The sequence below is a fragment of the Triturus cristatus genome, chromosome 11 (assembly GCF_964204655.1).
Source record: "Triturus cristatus chromosome 11, aTriCri1.1, whole genome shotgun sequence".
In the NCBI taxonomy this organism is placed as follows: domain Eukaryota; kingdom Metazoa; phylum Chordata; class Amphibia; order Caudata; family Salamandridae; genus Triturus; species Triturus cristatus.
Genome location: NC_140594.1, coordinates 1,140,347,139 through 1,140,371,176, shown reverse-complemented (window position 1 = coordinate 1,140,371,176; position 24,038 = coordinate 1,140,347,139). Strand labels below are relative to the sequence as shown.

At 44.3% G+C, this 24,038-nt stretch overlaps 8 non-coding genes across 8 annotated transcripts; all 8 read right to left on the bottom strand.

The window, feature by feature from the left end:
• Positions 1-7,315: 7,315 nt before the first annotated feature.
• TRNAG-CCC (transfer RNA glycine (anticodon CCC)) lies at positions 7,316-7,387 on the bottom strand. Its single transcript has one exon. It is a non-coding gene; the product is annotated as a tRNA-Gly (tRNA).
• Positions 7,388-8,902: 1,515 nt separating this feature from the next.
• Positions 8,903-8,974, bottom strand: TRNAG-CCC (transfer RNA glycine (anticodon CCC)). The gene has a single exon. It is a non-coding gene; the product is annotated as a tRNA-Gly (tRNA).
• Positions 8,975-10,501: 1,527 nt separating this feature from the next.
• Positions 10,502-10,573, bottom strand: TRNAG-CCC (transfer RNA glycine (anticodon CCC)). The gene has a single exon. It is a non-coding gene; the product is annotated as a tRNA-Gly (tRNA).
• Positions 10,574-12,089: 1,516 nt separating this feature from the next.
• TRNAG-CCC (transfer RNA glycine (anticodon CCC)) lies at positions 12,090-12,161 on the bottom strand. Its single transcript has one exon. It is a non-coding gene; the product is annotated as a tRNA-Gly (tRNA).
• Positions 12,162-13,673: 1,512 nt separating this feature from the next.
• On the bottom strand, positions 13,674-13,745 carry TRNAG-CCC (transfer RNA glycine (anticodon CCC)). Its single transcript has one exon. It is a non-coding gene; the product is annotated as a tRNA-Gly (tRNA).
• Positions 13,746-15,261: 1,516 nt separating this feature from the next.
• TRNAG-CCC (transfer RNA glycine (anticodon CCC)) lies at positions 15,262-15,333 on the bottom strand. Its single transcript has one exon. It is a non-coding gene; the product is annotated as a tRNA-Gly (tRNA).
• A 1,510-nt stretch (positions 15,334-16,843) lies between these two features.
• Positions 16,844-16,915, bottom strand: TRNAE-CUC (transfer RNA glutamic acid (anticodon CUC)). Its single transcript has one exon. It is a non-coding gene; the product is annotated as a tRNA-Glu (tRNA).
• Positions 16,916-21,658: 4,743 nt separating this feature from the next.
• Positions 21,659-21,730, bottom strand: TRNAG-CCC (transfer RNA glycine (anticodon CCC)). Its single transcript has one exon. It is a non-coding gene; the product is annotated as a tRNA-Gly (tRNA).
• Positions 21,731-24,038: the final 2,308 nt, after the last annotated feature.

Genomic DNA, 24,038 nt, shown 5'->3' with positions numbered 1-24,038 from the left:
TAGAATTAGAGAGGAACAAGAACATGAACACAGACGCATGAAAGACACAAAAATGAAAATGCTAGTTTCTCAGACAGTTCCAGCTGAAGGACATAAAAAGGGTATGACACATTCCGGTGATTCAGCCGGACCTGTAAAAGGGACATGCAATTATTGTAAAAAGCCAGGTCATTACGTACACGATTGTCCAGTTTTGAAACATAATATCGCCATAGGTAATACAAAAGAAAGACCACGGCCACCTAGACAGGATCAGAATGAACAAGGAGCCTTGCAACATGCACAGTCCATGCCAGCGTCACAACAGTCTATACAGTTTGTGCCAGCTGCACCAGCGCTGCCTGTTGCTGCCACACAAACCACGACACGACAACTGTACCAGACCGCACAGTACGACTATCCTGATTATCAACGATACGCATGAACAAGCCTAGAGAGGGAAGTTGACTTACCCCTTATCGAGATCCCTGTAGATCAAGAAGGACCTTATGTACATAGTGAATTATTAGGCCAAGACAGAAAATTTTTACTCGATACAGGGGCAAGTCGAACAACCATAAAACGTAGTGAAGTTCCAGGGGCACCCCTCTCAGGCTCTCAGAATATTTCCCTTGGTTTTTCAGGAAAACCTATTGTTAATGAAGTGTCACAGCCTCTTCCACTTACGATAGGACCTTTGACCCGAACTACAGATTTATTGCTTACTAAATCATGTCCAGAAAACCTGTTAGGAATAAAAACATTGAAAGCTCTAGGAGCTATAATATGTTGTTCTCCGGAAGGAGTAAGATTGTTTTTACGTGATTTTAAAGGTCACTATGTATCTAGAGACATGGATCCCCGACTACAGACTTTACCTACACATCTATGGGCACAAGGCCCTACTGATGTTGGTTGCATGAATATTACACCATATCGAGTTACACTAAAGGCAGGAGTGGTGCTACCACGAATGCGACAATACAAGTTACCACCAGATGCTGTAGTGGCTTTACTACAAATCATTGACGAGCTCATTGCCCAAGGAGTAGTTGTAGAAACAGACTCCAATGTATGTAATTCACCGATAATTCCGATTCTTAAACGAACAGATCCGAAGGCCCCACCAGTATATCGATTGGTTATTGATCTGCGCGAATTAAACAAATGCATTGTGCCACAATTTCCTGTGGTCCCAGATATCTCGTCATTACTGACAGCTATTGATTCCGAAGCGACATTCTTTACTGTAATCGATCTCAAGAATGCCTTTTTCAGCGTCCCAATAGATCCGGAAAGCCAATATTTGTTCGGATTTAGTTTAAATGGACGTAGCTTTAAATTCTCACGCGCACCTCAAGGATTTACAGAAAGCCCCAGCATCTATAGCCAAGCACTGAAACGAGAACTTGACAGTATCCACATGCCAGTTAACACTGCCTTGCTTCAATACGTCGATGATCTGTTGATCACCGCGAGAAGTGAACCGGAATGTGAAAAAGCATCACTGACAGTTTTACAATTTCTAGCCGAAAAGGGGCACAAGGTGTCCCCTTCTAAGCTGCAATTCTGTGTCCAGCGAGTTATTTATCTTGGACACTCGCTGTCCAAGGAGGGAAGGCAGCTTACACCCGACCGCATTCAGTTAATAGCTAACATGCAAATACCCAAGACACAAAAGGAGGTGCGGGCTTTCATAGGCCTCACTTCATACTGTAGACAGTGGATCCCTCAATATGCATTTCTAGCAAAACCACTCATTCAGTTGACAACACAGGAGGCAGCCACATCGACTGTTCTCCCTTGGACTCAGGAACATATACAAGCTTTTGAAAGCCTAAAGAAAGCTTTATGTCAAGCACCTGTTTTAGCAACGCCATGTTACAGAAAACAGTTTACACTCTTTGTTACAGAACGCGAAGGTACTGCCTTGTCAGTACTCACACAGGAACAAGCAGGAGCACACAAACCATGTGCTTATTTTCCAGTAGCTCAGGCTTTGCCTGCGTGCCTGAAATCAGTGGCAGCGACAGCTTTAGCAATACGACAAAGCGATGCCATAGTGTTAGGACATCCATTGACAGTTCAAGTACCACATGCAGTAGAGGTTCTTGTAAATAGAACGCAAACACAACACTTGACTATAGCGCGACTTACAGGGTACGAACTTACATTGTTCCAGCCACATATAGAAATCAGACGCTGTAACACATTGAATCCTGCCACACTTTTGCCAGTAACCGGAACAGACCCACTAGCCCATGACTGTATTGAAGTTATCACTATCACGACGAAACCCAGACAAGACTTGACCGATGTCCCATTGTCAGACCCAGACCTGACATTGTATGTAGATGGTTCATGTATGAGAACAAATACAGGAGAGTTGGTGGCTGCTTACGCAGTCACAACAGATACTGAAGTCATTGAAACTAATCGTATAAATACTTTGTCAGCTCAAGCCGCAGAGCTCATCGCTCTGACACAAGCCTGTATTCAAGCCACGAATAAAAAAGTCAACATATACACTGACTCACGTTATGCATTCGGAGTTGTACACGACTTCGGCGTGCTGTGGCGAGAGAGAGGTTATTTAACTTCCCACGGTGCCCACATTCAGCACGGACCCCTCATTCATGCCTTATTAGATGCAATACATCTACCTACTGCGATATCAATCATGAAATGTAAAGCTCATACGAAAGTTACTGATATCATTTCTCAAGGCAATGATCTAGCCGACAGAACAGCTAAACAGACTGCTCAAACCCAAACATCCGACATGACAAAGACAATAGTCCCGATGCCGACACATTGTATGACAGTTAAAGATCCTACCCTTGACGTAATTGACATCCAGACACATGCTACACCAGATGAAATAAAGAAATGGACCGAATTAGGAGGAATCCAAACGGATCAAGGATGGTTGATGAAGGAAAAGTCTGTGTGGTTCCTTCCTGATTCAATGGTCCAAGTCATTATTAACACTATCCATAGTCCAGCGCATCTAGGAGAGAAAGCTATGCTAGACAGCATTCAACATATTTGGTTCAACAAGCATTTACGAGCTGCAGCCAAACAAAAGGTCCGTACCTGTATGATCTGTTGCCAGTTCAACCCAGGAAAAAGTGTTCCCGTAGAACAAGGTGGATTTCATCCTCCTAATCACCCTTTTGAAGTCCTCCAGATGGATTATATCCAGATGGAACGATGTCGAGGATTCAAATATGTTCTCGTAGTTGTCTGCGCTCTGTCCCGCTGGACGGAGGCATACCCGGTTTCAGATTACACTGCCCCGACTACTGCCAAACAGTTAGTTCGAGAATTCTTCCCACGATACGGTTTACCACGTGTTGTTCACTCAGATAACGGCCAGCCGTTCTCATCCGAATTAATGAAACATGTTTCACTTTTGTTAGGTTATCAGTGGAAATTCCACTGTGTCCGACACCCCGAAGCAGCAGGTCTCGTAGAAAGACATAATCAGATACTGAAAATCAGACTGTCCAAAATATGCAGAGAGAAAGGTGTCGACTGGGTAGTAGCGTTACCAGTTGCACTCTTCTACATGAGAATGGTAGCACACTCTCGAACAGGGCTATCCCCGTATGAGGTGATCTTCGGCAGACCACCAAATATGTGGGGGACGCCTATACCACGCAAAATAACTGATATTGACTGTAATATGCTGACAGATTATTTGGCTTCCTTGATGTCTGCACTACAATCTTGTCGTTCACAGGTAGCTGCAGCCTTTCCCGACAACACTGAGGTGAAACCCCATGACGTAATTCCGGGGGACCTCGTCCTTGTGAGGAATTTCGACCGAAAGACTCAGCTGGAGCCCAGGTGGAAGACACCCAAGTTGGTCTTGCTAACCACAAGGACAGCCGTGAAGATTGAAGGCAGGAAAGGATGGATTCATTCAAGTCATATCAAGAAATTTCATGGACTTCCTTCAGATGTAAACAGCCCACCTCGTGTGTCCTCACCAATTGACTCAAAACTACCTCTGGCTGAGGCCGATAGTAAAGAACTTTATAAACTAAAATTAAGGCCTAGGCCGTCGGACGATTTGATTGTTTAAGTCCTCTCCTAGGTGAAGCGGTTGAATCTGTCTCCGACATGTATCGCCTAGACCTGAATCATGGACAGTCGCGAAAAATGATGAAACGACAGGCGTATTGTAAATCACTGCGTAGCCATTGCATAGTGACATTATTAATTTTGTTTTTCTTAAGTCTTTTAATAATTACTGCAAGTATATTGTTGCACATATATTACCCTATTGCCAGAAATGTTTACAATGTTACTGCTGAACATTCTTTTAGTGACCTACCGCCACATGAATTGTCTTATAGACTTGCGCTGCGCAATAACACTTTCATTAGTATGTTACATCATTCCCATCAGACTAGTAATGCGACAAATTGTTGGGTGTGTGGCCGGCTCCCTCCCTATCAGAATTATGAAGGAGTCCTGCCTTTCTTTCCACATCCGTTTACACATAATGGCTCCTGTGGAGCATGGTTCAGCTTAATCAATTCCATAGACTCAGACACAGCAGATTATCAAGACCATTGGGTATGGGGAAATCTGAACCTAGTTTTATTCAAAGTCTGTTACCCTGACAAGGAGGGTCGCCCCAAAGGAACAGGAACTGATCTAGAAAATGAAGTATATGGATTAGGTAACTTTACTCCTAATCTCATGGTTCTAAATGTCGAATCCAAAGTTGAACTAGTTTTACCAACCATGTCAGTATTCCCAGCGAAAGGTGAATTGTGTGTAAGAAAAGTTGGTTCCATACATATGGGCCATAGTAAATGCACTACTACAGTAGAATTCAGTGATCAAGGCAAATCTTCATTCAGAGCTTATCGCCACTCCTACTTTATATGTGGTCAGACTGCATATATGCGTCTACCTCTAGATTGGGATGGTACCTGCTACATTGCATTCCTTTTGCCACCTGTTTTCCTAGCTCCTCCTGATTATTATAGAAATATTCATTTAGTACACAACAGAGAGCGGAGAGATCTCCCAATAGTCGATTACACTGAAACAGCATGGGAAAAATACACAGATTTCAATAAAGGCATCTTTCCCTATATAGGTACTGTTACTAATAGTAAGCTGATACGTAGATTAACTAGAACCCTTGAAGCAGTAGTGAATGAAACTATTTCCGCCTTAGGCAATTTAACAGAAGAGCAGTCTGCTATGCGGATTGTTGTGCTTCAAAATCGTCTTGTCCTTGACGTCATCCAGGCTGATAGGGGCGGAGCTTGTAGGGTCATCGGATCAAGCTGCTGCGTATTCATACCAGAAAATTCGCCATCTGTATATAAAGCTATAACTCGCCTTCATAAGATTGTAAGCCAGATACACCAGAACCCAGGCACCTGGACTTGGTCCGGTTGGTTTTGGAGTGTGATATCAGCCTGGGGATGGAGAGTCCTATCCTTCCTAGGTATTGGCCTTCTCATATTATTCAGTTGCTGCTTATGCCTGCAATGTGGACCAGCGATTTGTGGTCTGTGTGCCACATCGTGCATTCCACATCAAGATTTTCATTCAAGATCCCGGAAGAAGAAAGAAGAACAAATGATGCTATATGAACAGATCAATGGATTAATGAAGATTGATATCTCTTGACGGGCAAGTAGGGGACAAGGAGGGAATGTGGAAATATGGATTTTTCTGGTCAGTTATGTCCCCTATCTTGGACCCCAACGGTTCTATGTGCATGTTACAAGTACATGTATGCTCCCTCCAGTTCCAGTTATGAAGACGCAAATACATGTGCGTCCACCGTTAACATGTCCTCTGTTGATCCGCCATGAATGGGCCGGATATTCCATTCCTAAGTACGAAAGGCCACCGCCTTTATATGGTTCACTTATGCCATTTTACAGTCCAGGCAAGTAGGCCCTGATTCTGTCATTGAACTCTTCTTGCCTTCTGCCTCTGAAAACTCCAGTCTGAGCCTGCATCTGTGACCATGAACTTTGTCTCATTCTCTGCGCGGCTCACGAAGCCTGACATCAGCCTATTCTCTGCCAAGAACTGTATTTCACCTTCGAGTTATCTGCTTCGCCCCTCAGCCGATGCATTCCTGTCTAGTAGTTTAAGTAAACATTTCTTCCAGCTACCGAGCAAAGGCTCGGCTTCTCTGTCTTTATGCAAGTAATTCATAGCCTTGTTACTATGGAAGATTCCGCCCTCGCATTTAGTGTAGACACTTAGACGCTTGTGCACGCACACACAGTCAGTATAGAATAGATTTTGTCCAAGAGTCCTTCTTTTATGGATAACATAGTTCTTTAAACATAGGATGTTAGATATGATTTGGGATTAGGTTGACTTGACCCCCCAGACTTTTCGTCTCCACATGTAGAGCTAAATGTCAAGTCCCCTTCACCCCCTAGTTGCACGTCAATCACACGTCATGCTGCTGCGCGCGCATCTATGCCAAGTATTATCTTATAGATCCACCTATATATGACATCATAACCAATTATGTTCCTTTTTACTCCTTATTACACCCATTTTCGGTTACGCATATGAATCGTCATTTTCCTTATCAATTGTTACGCCTACTGTATTCGCTTCATTGTAATGTATGTACTATAAAAGTCATTTCTTGTCAATAAAGTATGTACTTCACTTCCTGAACCTCCGTGGTGATGGAACTTGGAGCAACCGATTATAATCGTTCATTGGAATAAAGCCCATTCCGAACCTCTAATACCACGGATTCTGCCTCTCATTTTACTGAGCTATTTTATTATGTTTCCGCATCAAATTAAGTCCCGGTAAAGGAATTTTATTTACCACACCATGGACATCTGCCTCTTGGAGTCCTCTCAACTTGCTCTCTGATATAACATTTTGTGAGCTGCAGTTACATCCGATGGCTACAAGGTGGCGCTGCATTCAGGTGAGAGAACAAGTGTGCACAAAATCGTTGGGGACTTTTGCCAGATTCATCGGTGGATCTTGCCTACTTTTATTCACATGCTAGATATTGCCTAGAAATGCTTTTTAATATAGAGATGCTAGAGTTAGAATGTCTGGTCGGGGTTCAGCCCTTTCATTGTCTACCGCCCGCAACATATTTATTACCAGCACATGTGAGTGGTGACTCTGCTTTTTGGAAAATAGCATCTAATAGGACAATGAATGTAGCAGATGGGGCGATCGAGATGCCTGCCTAAGTATTTCATTTTTTTTTAAATTTAACGTCTGATTAATCTGTTCATGATATTTCCGTTTTGTGACATGTTGCATTAAAACAAATCCTGCTTGGAGAACATATAAAAATTTGCACTGCATTGGCCGGGAATCGAACCCGGGTCAACTGCTTGGGAAGCAGCTATGCTCACCACTATACCACCAACGCCCTATGATGTGGGTGCTCTCGGTTCTAAAGATTACAACCCCGAGTTCAATGACTATCTTGCACCAGTTTCAATGGTGCATTTGGTTTAGATACCAACATGAAAAGCAGTAGAAAGTTTCTTGTAGAGGGTAAGGAACTGGGGATTGAAACCAAGGCCAAATCTGTGCAGAAGAGAAGAAATGGAAAGCAGTAGTACAAATAGTGGAAATGAACATATTTAGGCAGCATTGGAAGCAAAGCAGCGAAGAGAAAGAGAGTGCCTTCCATGAAATGCCCAGGAGAATGATAAGAGCAGAACGAAAAGGCAAGAATGACATTCAAAGCATGCCCAGAAAAACGTGTGACGGTCCCACCAGTCATTTATGCTTATAATTGGGTATCTTTACTTTCAAAGTATGGGGTTGATCCTTTGGCGATCACTCTCTTGTATTTCAGCAGAGACAGATAGTTGAGAAGTCTTTTCTCACATAGCTAGCACAAGCCTGCGCTTTTCCTTGCTGGTAGCGTGGAAATGACAGATTGGTTCTCAGAAGAAAAAACAAGAAATATTATAGCAGAGGATGGTTTCGATCCATCGACCTCTGGGTTATGGGCCCAGCACGCTTCCGCTGCGCCACTCTGCTCCCTTGTAAAAGTGTTCTCTTTATGCAGAGGAGGAGCTTTCAGCGAAGTGGCGAGGGATTGGTGGGTCTCGCTCCTCATTTGCCTAAGCATGCTGCAATGTATGCTGGGTGCAGAAAATCTTCATCTTCTCGTCTCACAGTCAGTCATAACTGAAAGTGCAGACCCTCTTGGGAACTAGCAGTTTCAGGCCTTTACCAAGATAGCAGCTCTCTAACCCTCTCCTCTCTCTTTGATCCTAGCGCTAGCATGCTCAGGATTTGATTTTAACTGGGAGCCAGAGATCTACCCAGTGAGGGGAGGCTTTTGAGCGTTTGGGAGCATTCGGGACGTGAGGACGTTGGACAGGAAATGTTGCCATCTTGAAATATCCAACCTTCCTGCTGTCGTGAGAGGCTCTTTCCATGGACATCTGCCTCTTGGAGTCCTCTCAACTTGCTTTCTGATATAACATTTTGTGAGCTGCAGTTACATCCGATGGCTACAAGGTGGCGCTGCATTCAGGTGAGAGAACAAGTGTGCACAAAATCGTTGGGGACTTTTGCCAGATTCATCGGTGGATCTTGCCTACTTTTATTCACATGCTAGATATTGCCTAGAAATGCTTTTTAATATAGAGATGCTAGAGTTAGAATGTCTGGTCGGGGTTCAGCCCTTTCATTGTCTACCGCCCGCAACATATTTATTACCAGCACATGTGAGTGGTGACTCTGCTTTTTGGAAAATAGCATCTAATAGGACAATGAATGTAGCAGATGGGGCGATCGAGATGCCTGCCTAAGTATTTCATTTTTTTTTAAATTTAACGTCTGATTAATCTGTTCATGATATTTCCGTTTTGTGACATGTTGCATTAAAACAAATCCTGCTTGGAGAACATATAAAAATTTGCACTGCATTGGCCGGGAATCGAACCCGGGTCAACTGCTTGGGAAACAGCTATGCTCACCACTATACCACCAACGCCCTATGATATGGGTGCTCTCGGTTCTAAAGATTACAACCCCGAGTTCAATGACTATCTTGCACCAGTTTCAATGGTGCATTTGGTTTAGATACCAACATGAAAAGCAGTAGAAAGTTTCTTGTAGAGGGTAAGAAACTGGGGATTGAAACCAAGGCCAAATCTGTGCAGAAGAGAAGAAATGGAAAGCAGTAGTACAAATAGTGGAAATGAACATATTTAGGCAGCATTGGAAGCAAAGCAGCGAAGAGAAAGAGAGTGCCTTCCATGAAATGCCCAGGAGAATGATAAGAGCAGAACGAAAAGGCAAGAATGACATTCAAAGCATGCCCAGAAAAACGTGTGACGGTCCCACCAGTCATTTATGCTTATAATTGGGTATCTTTACTTTCAAAGTATGGGGTTGATCCTTTGGCGATCACTCTCTTGTATTTCAGCAGAGACAGATAGTTGAGAAGTCTTTTCTCACATAGCTAGCACAAGCCTGCGCTTTTCCTTGCTGGTAGCGTGGAAATGACAGATTGGTTCTCAGAAGAAAAAACAAGAAACATTATAGCAGAGGATGGTTTCGATCCATCGACCTCTGGGTTATGGGCCCAGCTCGCTTCCGCTGCGCCACTCTGCTCCCTTGTAAAAGTGTTCTCTTTATGCAGAGGAGGAGCTTTCAGCGAAGTGGCGAGGGATTGGTGGGTCTCGCTCCTCATTTGCCTAAGCATGCTGCAATGTATGCTGGGTGCAGAAAATCTTCATCTTCTCGTCTCACAGTCAGTCATAACTGAAAGTGCAGACCCTCTTGGGAACTAGCAGTTTCAGGCCTTTACCAAGATAGCAGCTCTCTAACCCTCTCCTCTCTCTTTGATCCTAGCGCTAGCATGCTCAGGATTTGATTTTAACTGGGAGCCAGAGATCTACCCGGTGAGGGCTTGCCCGGTGTGAGGCTTTTGAGCGTTTGGGAGCATTCGGGACGTGAGGACGTTGGACAGGAAATGTTGCCATCTTGAAATATCCAACCTTCCTGCTGTCGTGAGAGGCTCTTTCCATGGACATCTGCCTCTTGGAGTCCTCTCAACTTGCTCTCTGATATAACATTTTGTGAGCTGCAGTTACATCCGATGGCTACAAGGTGGCGCTGCATTCAGGTGAGAGAACAAGTGTGCACAAAATCGTTGGGGACTTTTGCCAGATTCATCGGTGGATCTTGCCTACTTTTATTCACATGCTAGATATTGCCTAGAAATGCTTTTTAATATAGAGATGCTAGAGTTAGAATGTCTGGTCGGGGTTCAGCCCTTTCATTGTCTACCGCCCGCAACATATTTATTACCAGCACATGTGAGTGGTGACTCTGCTTTTTGGAAAATAGTATCTAATAGGACAATGAATGTAGCAGATGGGGCGATCGAGATGCCTGCCTAAGTATTTCATTTTTTTTTTAATTTAACGTCTGATTAATCTGTTCATGATATTTCCGTTTTGTGACATGTGGCATTAAAACAAATCCTGCTTGGAGAACATATAAAAATTTGCACTGCATTGGCCGGGAATCGAACCCGGGTCAACTGCTTGGGAAGCAGCTATGCTCACCACTATACCACCAACGCCCTATGATGTGGGTGCTCTCGGTTCTAAAGATTACAACCCCGAGTTCAATGACTATCTTGCACCAGTTTCAATGGTGCATTTGGTTTAGATACCAACATGAAAAGCAGTAGAAAGTTTCTTGTAGAGGGTAAGAAACTGGGGATTGAAACCAAGGCCAAATCTGTGCAGAAGAGAAGAAATGGAAAGCAGTAGTACAAATAGTGGAAATGAACATATTTAGGCAGCATTGGAAGCAAAGCAGCGAAGAGAAAGAGAGTGCCTTCCATGAAATGCCCAGGAGAATGATAAGAGCAGAACGAAAAGGCAAGAATGACATTCAAAGCATGCCCAGAAAAACGTGTGACGGTCCCACCAGTCATTTATGCTTATAATTGGGTATCTTTACTTTCAAAGTATGGGGTTGATCCTTTGGCGATCACTCTCTTGTATTTCAGCAAAGACAGATAGTTGAGAAGTCTTTTCTCACATAGCTAGCACAAGCCTGCGCTTTTCCTTGCTGGTAGCGTGGAAATGACAGATTGGTTCTCAGAAGAAAAAACAAGAAATATTATAGCAGAGGATGGTTTCGATCCATCGACCTCAGGGTTATGGGCCCAGCACGCTTCCGCTGCGCCACTCTGCTCCCTTGTAAAAGTGTTCTCTTTATGCAGAGGAGGAGCTTTCAGCGAAGTGGCGAGGGATTGGTTGGTCTCACTCCTCATTTGCCTAAGCATGCTGCAATGTATGCTGGGTGCAGAAAATCTTCATCTTCTCGTCTCACAGTCAGTCATAACTGAAAGTGCAGACCCTCTTGGGAACTAGCAGTTTCAGGCCTTTACCAAGATAGCAGCTCTCTAACCCTCTCCTCTCTCTTTGATCCTAGCGCTAGCATGCTCAGGATTTGATTTTAACTGGGAGCCAGAGATCTACCCGGTGAGGGCGAGGCTTTTGAGCGTTTGGGAGCGTTCGGGACGTGAGGACGTTGGACAGGAAATGTTGCCATCTTGAAATACCCAACCTTCCTGCTGTCGTGAGAGGCTCTTTCCATGGACATCTGCCTCTTGGAGTCCTCTCAACTTGCTCTCTGATATAACATTTTGTGAGCTGCAGTTACATCCGATGGCTACAAGGTGGCGCTGCATTCAGGTGAGAGAACAAGTGTGCACAAAATCGTTGGGGACTTTTGCCAGATTCATCGGTGGATCTTGCCTACTTTTATTCACATGCTAGATATTGCCTAGAAATGCTTTTTAATATAGAGATGCTAGAGTTAGAATGTCTGGTCGGGGTTCAGCCCTTTCATTGTCTACCGCCCGCAACATATTTATTACCAGCACATGTGAGTGGTGACTCTGCTTTTTGGAAAATAGCATCTAATAGGACAATGAATGTAGCAGATGGGGCGATCGAGATGCCTGCCTAAGTATTTCATTTTTTTTTTAATTTAACGTCTGATTAATCTGTTCATGATATTTCCGTTTTGTGACATGTTGCATTAAAACAAATCCTGCTTGGAGAACATATAAAAATTTGCACTGCATTGGCCGGGAATCGAACCCGGGTCAACTGCTTGGGAAGCAGCTATGCTCACCACTATACCACCAACGCCCTATGATGTGGTTGCTCTCGGTTCTAAAGATTACAACCCCGAGTTCAATGACTATCTTGCACCAGTTTCAATAGTGCATTTGGTTTAGATACCAACATGAAAAGCAGTAGAAAGTTTCTTGTAGAGGGTAAGGAACTGGGGATTGAAACCAAGGCCAAATCTGTGCAGAAGAGAAGAAATGGAAAGCAGTAGTACAAATAGTGGAAATGAACATATTTAGGCAGCATTGGAAGCAAAGCAGCGAAGAGAAAGAGAGTGCCTTCCATGAAATGCCCAGGAGAATGATAAGTGCAGAACGAAAAGGCAAGAATGACATTCAAAGCATGCCCAGAAAAACGTGTGACGGTCCCACCAGTCATTTATGCTTATAATTGGGTATCTTTACTTTCAAAGTATGGGGTTGATCCTTTGGCGATCACTCTCTTGTATTTCAGCAGAGACAGATAGTTGAGAAGTCTTTTCTCACATAGCTAGCACAAGCCTGCGCTTTTCCTTGCTGGTAGCGTGGAAATGACAGATTGGTTCTCAGAAGAATAAACAAGAAATATTATAGCAGAGGATGGTTTCGATCCATCGACCTCTGGGTTATGGGCCCAGCACGCTTCCGCTGCGCCACTCTGCTCCCTTGTAAAAGTGTTCTCTTTATGCAGAGGAGGAGCTTTCAGCGAAGTGGCGAAGGATTGGTTGGTCTCGCTCCTCATTTGCCTAAGCATGCTGCAATGTATGCTGGGTGCAGAAAATCTTCATCTTCTCGTCTCACAGTCAGTCATAACTGAAAGTGCAGACCCTCTTGGGAACTAGCAGTTTCAGGCCTTTACCAAGATAGCAGCTCTCTAACCCTCTCCTCTCTCTTTGATCCTAGCGCTAGCATGCTCAGGATTTGATTTTAACTGGGAGCCAGAGATCTACCCGGTGAGAGGCTTTTGAGCGTTTGGGAGCGTTCGGGACGTGAGGACATTGGACAGGAAATGTTGCCATCTTGAAATATCCAACCTTCCTGCTGTCGTGAGAGGCTCTTTCCATGGACATCTGCCTCTTGGAGTCCTCTCAACTTGCTCGCTGATATAACATTTTGTGAGCTGCAGTTACATCCGATGGCTACAAGGTGGCGCTGCATTCAGGTGAGAGAACAAGTGTGCACAAAATCGTTGGGGACTTTTGCCAGATTCATCGGTGGATCTTGCCTACTTTTATTCACATGCTAGATATTGCCTAGAAATGCTTTTTAATATAGAGATGCTAGAGTTAGAATGTCTGGTCGGGGATCAGCCCTTTCATTGTCTACCGCCCGCAACATATTTATTACCAGCACATGTGAGTGGTGACTCTGCTTTTTGGAAAATAGCATCTAATAGGACAATGAATGTAGCAGATGGGGCGATCGAGATGCCTGCCTAAGTATTTCATTTTTTTTTAAATTTAACGTCTGATTAATCTGTTCATGATATTTCCGTTTTGTGACATGTTGCATTAAAACAAATCCTGCTTGGAGAACATATAAAAATTTGCACTGCATTGGCCGGGAATCGAACCCGGGTCAACTGCTTGGGAAGCAGCTATGCTCACCACTATACCACCAACGCCCTATGATGTGGGTGCTCTCGGTTCTAAAGATTACAACCCCGAGTTCAATGACTATCTTGCACCAGTTTCAATGGTGCATTTGGTTTAGATACCAACATGAAAAGCAGTAGAAAGTTTCTTGTAGAGGGTAAGGAACTGGGGATTGAAACCAAGGCCAAATCTGTGCAGAAGAGAAGAAATGGAAAGCAGTAGTACAAATAGTGGAAATGAACATATTTAGGCAGCATTGGAAGCAAAGCAGCGAAGAGAAAGAGAGTGCCTTCCATGAAATGCCCAGGAGAATGATAAGAGCAGAACGAAAAGGCAAGAATGACATTCAAAGCATGCCCAGAAAAACGTGTGACGGTCCCACCAGTCATTTATGCTTATAATTGGGTATCTTTACTTTCAAAGTATGGGGTTGATCCTTTGGCGATCACTCTCTTGTATTTCAGCAGAGACAGATAGTTGAGAAGTCTTTTCTCACATAGCTAGCACAAGCCTGCGCTTTTCCTTGCTGGTAGCGTGGAAATGACAGATTGGTTCTCAGAAGAAAAAACAAGAAATATTATAGCAGAGGATGGTTTTGATCCATCAACCTCTGGGTTATGGGCCCAGCACGCTTCCGCTGCGCCACTCTGCTCCCTTGTAAAAGTGTTCTCTTTATGCAGAGGAGGAGCTTTCAGCGAAGTGGCGAGGGATTGGTTGGTCTCGCTCCTCATTTGCCTAAGCATGCTGCAATGTATGCTGGGTGCAGAAAATCTTCATCTTCTCGTCTCACAGTCAGTCATAACTGAAAGTGCAGACCCTCTTGGGAACTAGCAGTTTCAGGCCTTTACCAAGATAGCAGCTCTCTAACCCTCTCCTCTCTCTTTGATCCTAGCGCTAGCATGCTCAGGATTTGATTTTAACTGGGAGCCAGAGATCTACCCGGTGAGGGCGAGGCTTTTGAGCGTTTGGGAGCGTTCGGGACGTGAGGACATTGGACAGGAAATGTTGCCATCTTGAAATATCCAACCTTCCTGCTGTCGTGAGAGGCTCTTTCCATGGACATCTGCCTCTTGGAGTCCTCTCAACTTGCTCGCTGATATAACATTTTGTGAGCTGCAGTTACATCCGATGGCTACAAGGTGGCGCTGCATTCAGGTGAGAGAACAAGTGTGCACAAAATCGTTGGGGACTTTTGCCAGATTCATCGGTGGATCTTGCCTACTTTTATTCACATGCTAGATATTGCCTAGAAATGCTTTTTAATATAGAGATGCTAGAGTTAGAATGTCTGGTCGGGGTTCAGCCCTTTCATTGTCTACCGCCCGCAACATATTTATTACCAGCACATGTGAGTGGTGACTCTGCTTTTTGGAAAATAGCGTCTAATAGGACAATTAATGTAGCAGATGGGGCGATCGAGGTGCCTGCCTAAGTATTTCATTTTTTTTTTAATTTAACGTCTGATTAATCTGTTCATGATATTTCCGTTTTGTGACATGTTGCATTAAAACAAATCCTGCTTGGAGAACATATAAAAATTTGCACTGCATTGGCCGGGAATCGAACCCGGGTCAACTGCTTGGGAAGCAGCTATGCTCACCACTATACCACCAACGCCCTATGATGTGGGTGCTCTCGGTTCTAAAGATTACAACCCCGAGTTCAATGACTATCTTGCACCAGTTTCAATGGTGCATTTGGTTTAGATACCAACATGAAAAGCAGTAGAAAGTTTCTTGTAGAGGGTAAGGAACTGGGGATTGAAACCAAGGCCAAATCTGTGCAGAAGAGAAGAAATGGAAAGCAGTAGTACAAATAGTGGAAATGAACATATTTAGGCAGCATTGGAAGCAAAGCAGCGAAGAGAAAGAGAGTGCCTTCCATGAAATGCCCAGGAGAATGATAAGAGCAGAACGAAAAGGCAAGAATGACATTCAAAGCATGCCCAGAAAAACGTGTGACGGTCCCACCAGTCATTTATGCTTATAATTGGGTATCTTTACTTTCAAAGTATGGGGTTGATCCTTTGGCGATCACTCTCTTGTATTTCAGCAGAGACAGATAGTTGAGAAGTCTTTTCTCACATAGCTAGCACAAGCCTGCGCTTTTCCTTGCTGGTAGCGTGGAAATGACAGATTGGTCCTCAGAAGAAAAAACAAGAAATATTATAGCAGAGGATGGTTTCGATCCATCGACCTCTGGGTTATGGGCCCAGCACGCTTCCGCTGCGCCACTCTGCTCCCTTGTAAAAGTGTTCTCTTTATGCAGATGAGGAGCTTTCAGCGAAGTGGCGAGGGATTGGTGGGTCTCGCTCCTCATTTGCCTAAGCATGCTGCAATGTATGCTGGGAGCAGAAAATCTTCATCTTCTCGTCTCACAGTCAGTCATAACTGAAAGTGCAGACCCTCTTGGGAACTAGCAGTTTCAGGCCTTTACCAAGATAGCAGCTCTCTAACCCTCTCCTCTCTCTTTGATCCTAGCGCTAGCATGCTCAGGATTTGATTTTAACTGGGAGCCAGAGATCTACCCGGTGAGGGCTGAGGCTTTTGAGCGTTTGGGAGCGTTCGGGACGTTGGACAGGAAATGTTGCCATCTTGAAATACCCAACCTTCCTGCTGTCGTGAGAGGCTCTTTCCATGGACATCTGCCTCTTGGAGTCCTCTCAACTTGCTCTCTGATATAACATTTTGTGAGCTGCAGTTACATCCGATGGCTACAAGGTGGCGCTGCATTCAGGTGAGAGAACAAGTGTGCACAAAATCGTTGGGGACTTTTGCCAGATTCATCGGTGGATCTTGCCTACTTTTATTCACATGCTAGATATTGCCTAGAAATGTTTTTTAATATAGAGATGCTAGAGTTAGAATGTCTGGTCGGGGTTCAGCCCTTTCATTGTCTACCGCCCGCAACATATTTATTACCAGCACATGTGAGTGGTGACTCTGCTTTTTGGAAAATAGCATCTAATAGGACAATGAATGTAGCAGATGGGGCGATCGAGATGCCTGCCTAAGTATTTCATTTTTTTTTTTAATTTAACGTCTGATTAATCTGTTCATGATATTTCCGTTTTGTGACATGTTGCATTAAAACAAATCCTGCTTGGAGAACATATAAAAATTTGCACTGCATTGGCCGGGAATCGAACCCGGGTCAACTGCTTGAGAAGCAGCTATGCTCACCACTATACCACCAACGCCCTATGATGTGGTTGCTCTCGGTTCTAAAGATTACAACCCCGAGTTCAATGACTATCTTGCACCAGTTTCAATGGTGCATTTGGTTTAGATACCAACATGAAAAGCAGTAGAAAGTTTCTTGTAGAGGGTAAGGAACTGGGGATTGAAACCAAGGCCAAATCTGTGCAGAAGAGAAGAAATGGAAAGCAGTAGTACAAATAGTGGAACTGAACATATTTAGGCAGCATTGGAAGCAAAGCAGCGAAGAGAAAGAGAGTGCCTTCCATGAAATGCCCAGGAGAATGATAAGAGCAGAACGAAAAGGCAAGAATGACATTCAAAGCATGCCCAGAAAAACGTGTGACGGTCCCACCAGTCATTTATGCTTATAATTGGGTATCTTTACTTTCAAAGTATGGGGTTGATCCTTTGGCGATCACTCTCTTGTATTTCAGCAGAGACAGATAGTTGAGAAGTCTTTTCTCACATAGCTAGCACAAGCCGGCGCTTTTCCTTGCTGGTAGCGTGGAAATGACAGATTGGTCCTCAGAAGAAAAAACAAGAAATATTATAGCAGAGGATGGTTTCGATCCATCGACCTCTGGGTTATGGGCCCAGCACGCTTCCGCTGCGCCACTCTGCTCCCTTGTAAAATTGTTCTCTTTATGCAGATGAGGAGCTTTCAGCGAAGTGGCGAGGGATTGGTGGGTCTCGCTCCTCATTTGCCTAAGCATGCTGCAATGTATGCTGGGAGCAGAAAATCTTCATCTTCTCGTCTCACAGTCAGTCATAACTGAAAGTGCAGACCCTCTTGGGAACTAGCAGTTTCAGGCCTTTACCAAGATAGCAGCTCTCTAACCCTCTCCTCTCTCTTTGATCCTAGCGCTAGCATGCTCAGGATTTGATTTTAACTGGGAGCCAGAGATCTACCCGGTGAGGGCGAGGCTTTTGAGCGTTTGGGAGCGTTCGGGATGTGAGGACGTTGGACAGGAAATGTTGCCATCTTGAAATACCCAACCTTCCTGCTGTTGTGAGAGGCTCTTTCCATGGACATCTGCCTCTTGGAGTCCTCTCAACTTGCTCTCTGATATAACATTTTGTGAGCTGCAGTTACATCCGATGGCTACAAGGTGGCGCTGCATTCAGGTGAGAGAACAAGTGTGCACAAAATCGTTGGGGACTTTTGCCAGATTCATCGGTGGATCTTGCCTACTTTTATTCACATGCTAGATATTGCCTAGAAATGCTTTTTAATATAGAGATGCTAGAGTTAGAATGTCTGGTCGGGGTTCAGCCCTTTCATTGTCTACCGCCCGCAACATATTTATTACCAGCACATGTGAGTGGTGACTCTGCTTTTTGGAAAATAGCATCTAATAGGACAATGAATGTAGCAGATGGGGCGATCGAGATGCCTGCCTAAGTATTTCATTTTTTTTTTAATTTAACGTCTGATTAATCTGTTCATGATATTTCCGTTTTGTGACATGTTGCATTAAAACAAATCCTGCTTGGAGAACATATAAAAATTTGCACTGCATTGGCCGGGAATCGAACCCGGGTCAACTGTTTGAGAAGCAGCTATGCTCACCACTATACCACCAACGCCCTATGATGTGGTTGCTCTCGGTTCTAAAGATTACAACCCCGAGTTCAATGACTATCTTGCACCAGTTTCAATGGTGCATTTGGTTTAGATACCAACATGAAAAGCAGTAGAAAGTTTCTTGTAGAGGGTAAGGAACTGGGGATTGAAACCAAGGCCAAATCTGTGCAGAAGAGAAGAAATGGAAAGCAGTAGTACAAATAGTGGAACTGAACATATTTAGGCAGCATTGGAAGCAAAGCAGCGAAGAGAAAGAGAGTGCCTTCCATGAAATGCCCAGGAGAATGATAAGAGCAGAACGAAAAGGCAAGAATGACATTCAAAGCATGCCCAGAAAAACGTGTGACGGTCCCACCAGTCATTTATGCTTATAATTGGGTATCTTTACTTTCAAAGTATGGGGTTGATCCTTTGGCGATCACTCTCTTGTATTTCAGCAGAGACAGATAGTTGAGAAGTCTTTTCTCACATAGCTAGCACAAGCCTGCGCTTTTCCTTGCTGGTAGCGTGGAAATGACAGATTGGTTCTCAGAAGAAAAAACAAGAAATATTATAGCAGAGGATGGTTTCGATCCATCGACCTCTGGGTTATGGGCCCAGCACGCTTCCGCTGCGCCACTCTGCTCCCTTGTAAAAGTGTTCTCTTTATGCAGAGGAGGAGCTTTCAGCGAAGTGGCGAGGGATTGGTGGGTCTCGCTCCTCATTTGCCTAAGCATGCTGCAATGTATGCTGGGTGCAGAAAATCTTCATCTTCTCGTCTCACAGTCAGTCATAACTGAAAGTGCAGACCCTCTTGGGAACTAGCAGTTTCAGGCCTTTACCAAGATAGCAGCTCTCTAACCCTCTCCTCTCTCTTTGATCCTAGCGCTAGCATGCTCAGGATTTGATTTTAACTGGGAGCCAGAGATCTACCCGGTGAGGGCTTGCCCGGTGTGAGGCTTTTGAGCGTTTGGGAGCATTCGGGACGTGAGGACTTTGGACAGGAAATGTTGCCATCTTGAAATATCCAACCTTCCTGCTGTCGTGAGAGGCTCTTTCCATGGACATCTGCCTCTTGGAGTCCTCTCAACTTGCTCTCTGATATAACCTGCCTCTTGGAGTCCTCTCAACTTGCTCTCTGATATAACATTTTGTGAGCTGCAGTTACATCCGATGGCTACAAGGTGGCGCTGCATTCAGGTGAGAGAACAAGTGTGCACAAAATCGTTGGGGACTTTTGCCAGATTCATCGGTGGATCTTGCCTACTTTTATTCACATGCTAGATATTGCCTAGAAATGCTTTTTAATATAGAGATGCTAGAGTTAGAATGTCTGGTCGGGGTTCAGCCCTTTCATTGTCTACCGCCCGCAACATATTTATTACCAGCACATGTGAGTGGTGACTCTGCTTTTTGGAAAATAGCATCTAATAGGACAATGAATGTAGCAGATGGGGCGATCGAGATGCCTGCCTAAGTATTTCATTTTTTTTTTAATTTAACGTCTGATTAATCTGTTCATGATATTTCCGTTTTGTGACATGTTGCATTAAAACAAATCCTGCTTGGAGAACATATAAAAATTTGCACTGCATTGGCTGGGAATCGAACCCGGGTCAACTGCTTGGGAAGCAGCTATGCTCACCACTATACCACCAACGCCCTATGATGTGGGTGCTCTCGGTTCTAAAGATTACAACCCCGAGTTCAATGACTATCTTGCACCAGTTTCAATGGTGCATTTGGTTTAGATACCAACATGAAAAGCAGTAGAAAGTTTCTTGTAGATGGTAAGGAACTGGGGATTGAAACCAAGGCCAAATCTGTGCAGAAGAGAAGAAATGGAAAGCAGTAGTACAAATAGTGGAAATGAACATATTTAGGCAGCATTGGAAGCAAAGCAGCGAAGAGAAAGAGAGTGCCTTCCATGAAATGCCCAGGAGAATGATAAGAGCAGAACGAAAAGGCAAGAATGACATTCAAAGCATGCCCAGAAAAACGTGTGACGGTCCCACCAGTCATTTATGCTTATAATTGGGTATCTTTACTTTCAAAGTATGGGGTTGATCCTTTGGCGATCACTCTCTTATATTTCAGCAGAGACAGATAGTTGAGAAGTCTTTTCTCACATAGCTAGCACAAGCCGGCGCTTTTCCTTGCTGGTAGCGTGGAAATGACAGATTGGTCCTCAGAAGAAAAAACAAGAAATATTATAGCAGAGGATGGTTTCGATCCATCGACCTCTGGGTTATGGGCCCAGCACGCTTCCGCTGCGCCACTCTGCTCCCTTGTAAAATTGTTCTCTTTATGCAGATGAGGAGCTTTCAGCGAAGTGGCGAGGGATTGGTTGGTCTCGCTCCTCATTTGCCTAAGCATGCTGCAATGTATGCTGGGAGCAGAAAATCTTCATCTTCTCGTCTCACAGTCAGTCATAACTGAAAGTGCAGACCCTCTTGGGAACTAGCAGTTTCAGGCCTTTACCAAGATAGCAGCTCTCTAACCCTCTCCTCTCTCTTTGATCCTAGCGCTAGCATGCTCAGGATTTGATTTTAACTGGGAGCCAGAGATCTACCCGGTGAGGGCGAGGCTTTTGAGCGTTTGGGAGCGTTCGGGATGTGAGGACGTTGGACAGGAAATGTTGCCATCTTGAAATACCCAACCTTCCTGCTGTTGTGAGAGGCTCTTTCCATGGACATCTGCCTCTTGGAGTCCTCTCAACTTGCTCTCTGATATAACATTTTGTGAGCTGCAGTTACATCCGATGGCTACAAGGTGGCGCTGCATTCAGGTGAGAGAACAAGTGTGCACAAAATCGTTGGGGACTTTTGCCAGATTCATCGGTGGATCTTGCCTACTTTTATTCACATGCTAGATATTGCCTAGAAATGCTTTTTAATATAGAGATGCTAGAGTTAGAATGTCTGGTCGGGGTTCAGCCCTTTCATTGTCTACCGCCCGCAACATATTTATTACCAGCACATGTGAGTGGTGACTCTGCTTTTTGGAAAATAGCATCTAATAGGACAATGAATGTAGCAGATGGGGCGATCCAGATGCCTGCCTAAGTATTTCATTTTTTTTTTAATTTAACGTCTGATTAATCTGTTCATGATATTTCCGTTTTGTGACATGTTGCATTAAAACAAATCCTGCTTGGAGAACATATAAAAATTTGCACTGCATTGGCCGGGTATCGAACCCGGGTCAACTGCTTGGGAAGCAGCTATGCTCACCACTATACCACCAACGCCCTATGATGTGGGTGCTCTCGGTTCTAAAGATTACAACCCCGAGTTCAATGACTATCTTGCACCAGTTTCAATGGTGCATTTGGTTTAGATACCAACATGAAAAGCAGTAGAAAGTTTCTTGTAGAGGGTAAGAAACTGGGGATTGAAACCAAGGCCAAATCTGTGCAGAAGAGAAGAAATGGAAAGCAGTAGTACAAATAGAGGAAATGAACATATTTAGGCAGCATTGGAAGCAAAGCAGCGAAGAGAAAGAGAGTGCCTTTCATGAAATGCCCAGGAGAATGATAAGAGCAGAACGAAAAGGCAAGAATGACATTCAAAGCATGCCCAGAAAAACGTGTGACGGTCCCACCAGTCATTTATGCTTATAATTGGGTATCTTTACTTTCAAAGTATGGGGTTGATCCTTTGGCGATCACTCTCTTGTATTTCAGCAGAGACAGATAGTTGAGAAGTCTTTTCTCACATAGCTAGCACAAGCCTGCGCTTTTCCTTGCTGGTAGCGTGGAAATGACAGATTGGTTCTCAGAAGAAAAAACAAGAAATATTATAGCAGAGGATGGTTTCGATCCATCGACCTCTGGGTTATGGGCCCAGCACGCTTCCGCTGCGCCACTCTGCTCGCTTATAAAAGTGTTCTCTTTATGCAGAGGAGGAGCTTTCAGCGAAGTGGCGAGGGATTGGTTGGTCTCGCTCCTCATTTGCCTAAGCATGCTGCAATGTATGCTGGGTGCAGAAAATCTTCATCTTCTCGTCTCACAGTCAGTCATAACTGAAAGTGCAGACCCTCTTGGGAACTAGCAGTTTCAGGCCTTTACCAAGATAGCAGCTCTCTAACCCTCTCCTCTCTCTTTGATCCTAGCGCTAGCATGCTCAGGATTTGATTTTAACTGGGAGCCAGAGATCTACCCGGTGAGGGCTTGCCCGGTGTGAGGCTTTTGAGCGTTTGGGAGCGTTCGGGACTTGAGGACATTGGACAGGAAATGTTGCCATCTTGAAATATCCAACCTTCCTGCTGTCGTGAGAGGCTCTTTCCATGGACATCTGCCTCTTGGAGTCCTCTCAACTTGCTCTCTGATATAACATTTTGTGAGCTGCAGTTACATCCGATGGCTACAAGGTGGCGCTGCATTCAGGTGAGAGAACAAGTGTGCACAAAATCGTTGGGGACTTTTGCCAGAATTATCGGTGGATCTTGCCTACTTTTATTCACATGCTAGATATTGCCTAGAAATGCTTTTTAATATAGAGATGCTAGAGTTAGAATGTCTGGTCGGGGTTCAGCCCTTTCATTGTCTACCGCCCGCAACATATTTATTACCAGCACATGTGAGTGGTGACTCTGCTTTTTGGAAAATAGCGTCTAATAGGACAATTAATGTAGCAGATGGGGCGATCGAGGTGCCTGCCTAAGTATTTCATTTTTTTTTAAATTTAACGTCTGATTAATCTGTTCATGATATTTCCGTTTTGTGACATGTTGCATTAAAACAAATCCTGCTTGGAGAACATATAAAAATTTGCACTGCATTGGCCGGGAATCGAACCCGGGTCAACTGCTTGGGAAGCAGCTATGCTCACCACTATACCACCAACCCCCTATGATGTGGGTGCTCTCGGTTCTAAAGATTACAACCCCGAGTTCAATGACTATCTTGCACCAGTTTCAATGGTGCATTTGGTTTAGATACCAACATGAAAAGCAGTAGAAAGTTTCTTGTAGAGGGTAAGGAACTGGGGATTGAAACCAAGGCCAAATCTGTGCAGAAGAGAAGAAATGGAAAGCAGTAGTACAAATAGTGGAAATGAACATATTTAGGCAGCATTGGAAGCAAAGCAGCGAAGAGAAAGAGAGTGCCTTCCATGAAATGCCCAGGAGAATGATAAGAGCAGAACGAAAAGGCAAGAATGACATTAAAAGCATGCCCAGAAAAACGTGTGACGGTCCCACCAGTCATTTATGCTTATAATTGGGTATCTTTACTTTCAAAGTATGGGGTTGATCCTTTGGCGATCACTCTCTTGTATTTCAGCAGAGACAGATAGTTGAGAAGTCTTTTCTCACATAGCTAGCACAAGCCTGCGCTTTTCCTTGCTGGTAGCGTGGAAATGACAGATTGGTCCTCAGAAGAAAAAACAAGAAATATTATAGCAGAGGATGGTTTCAATCCATCGACCTCTGGGTTATGGGCCCAGCACGCTTCCGCTGCGCCACTCTGCTCCCTTGTAAAAGTGTTCTCTTTATGCAGATGAGGAGCTTTCAGCGAAGTGGCGAGGGATTGGTTGGTCTCGCTCCTCATTTGCCTA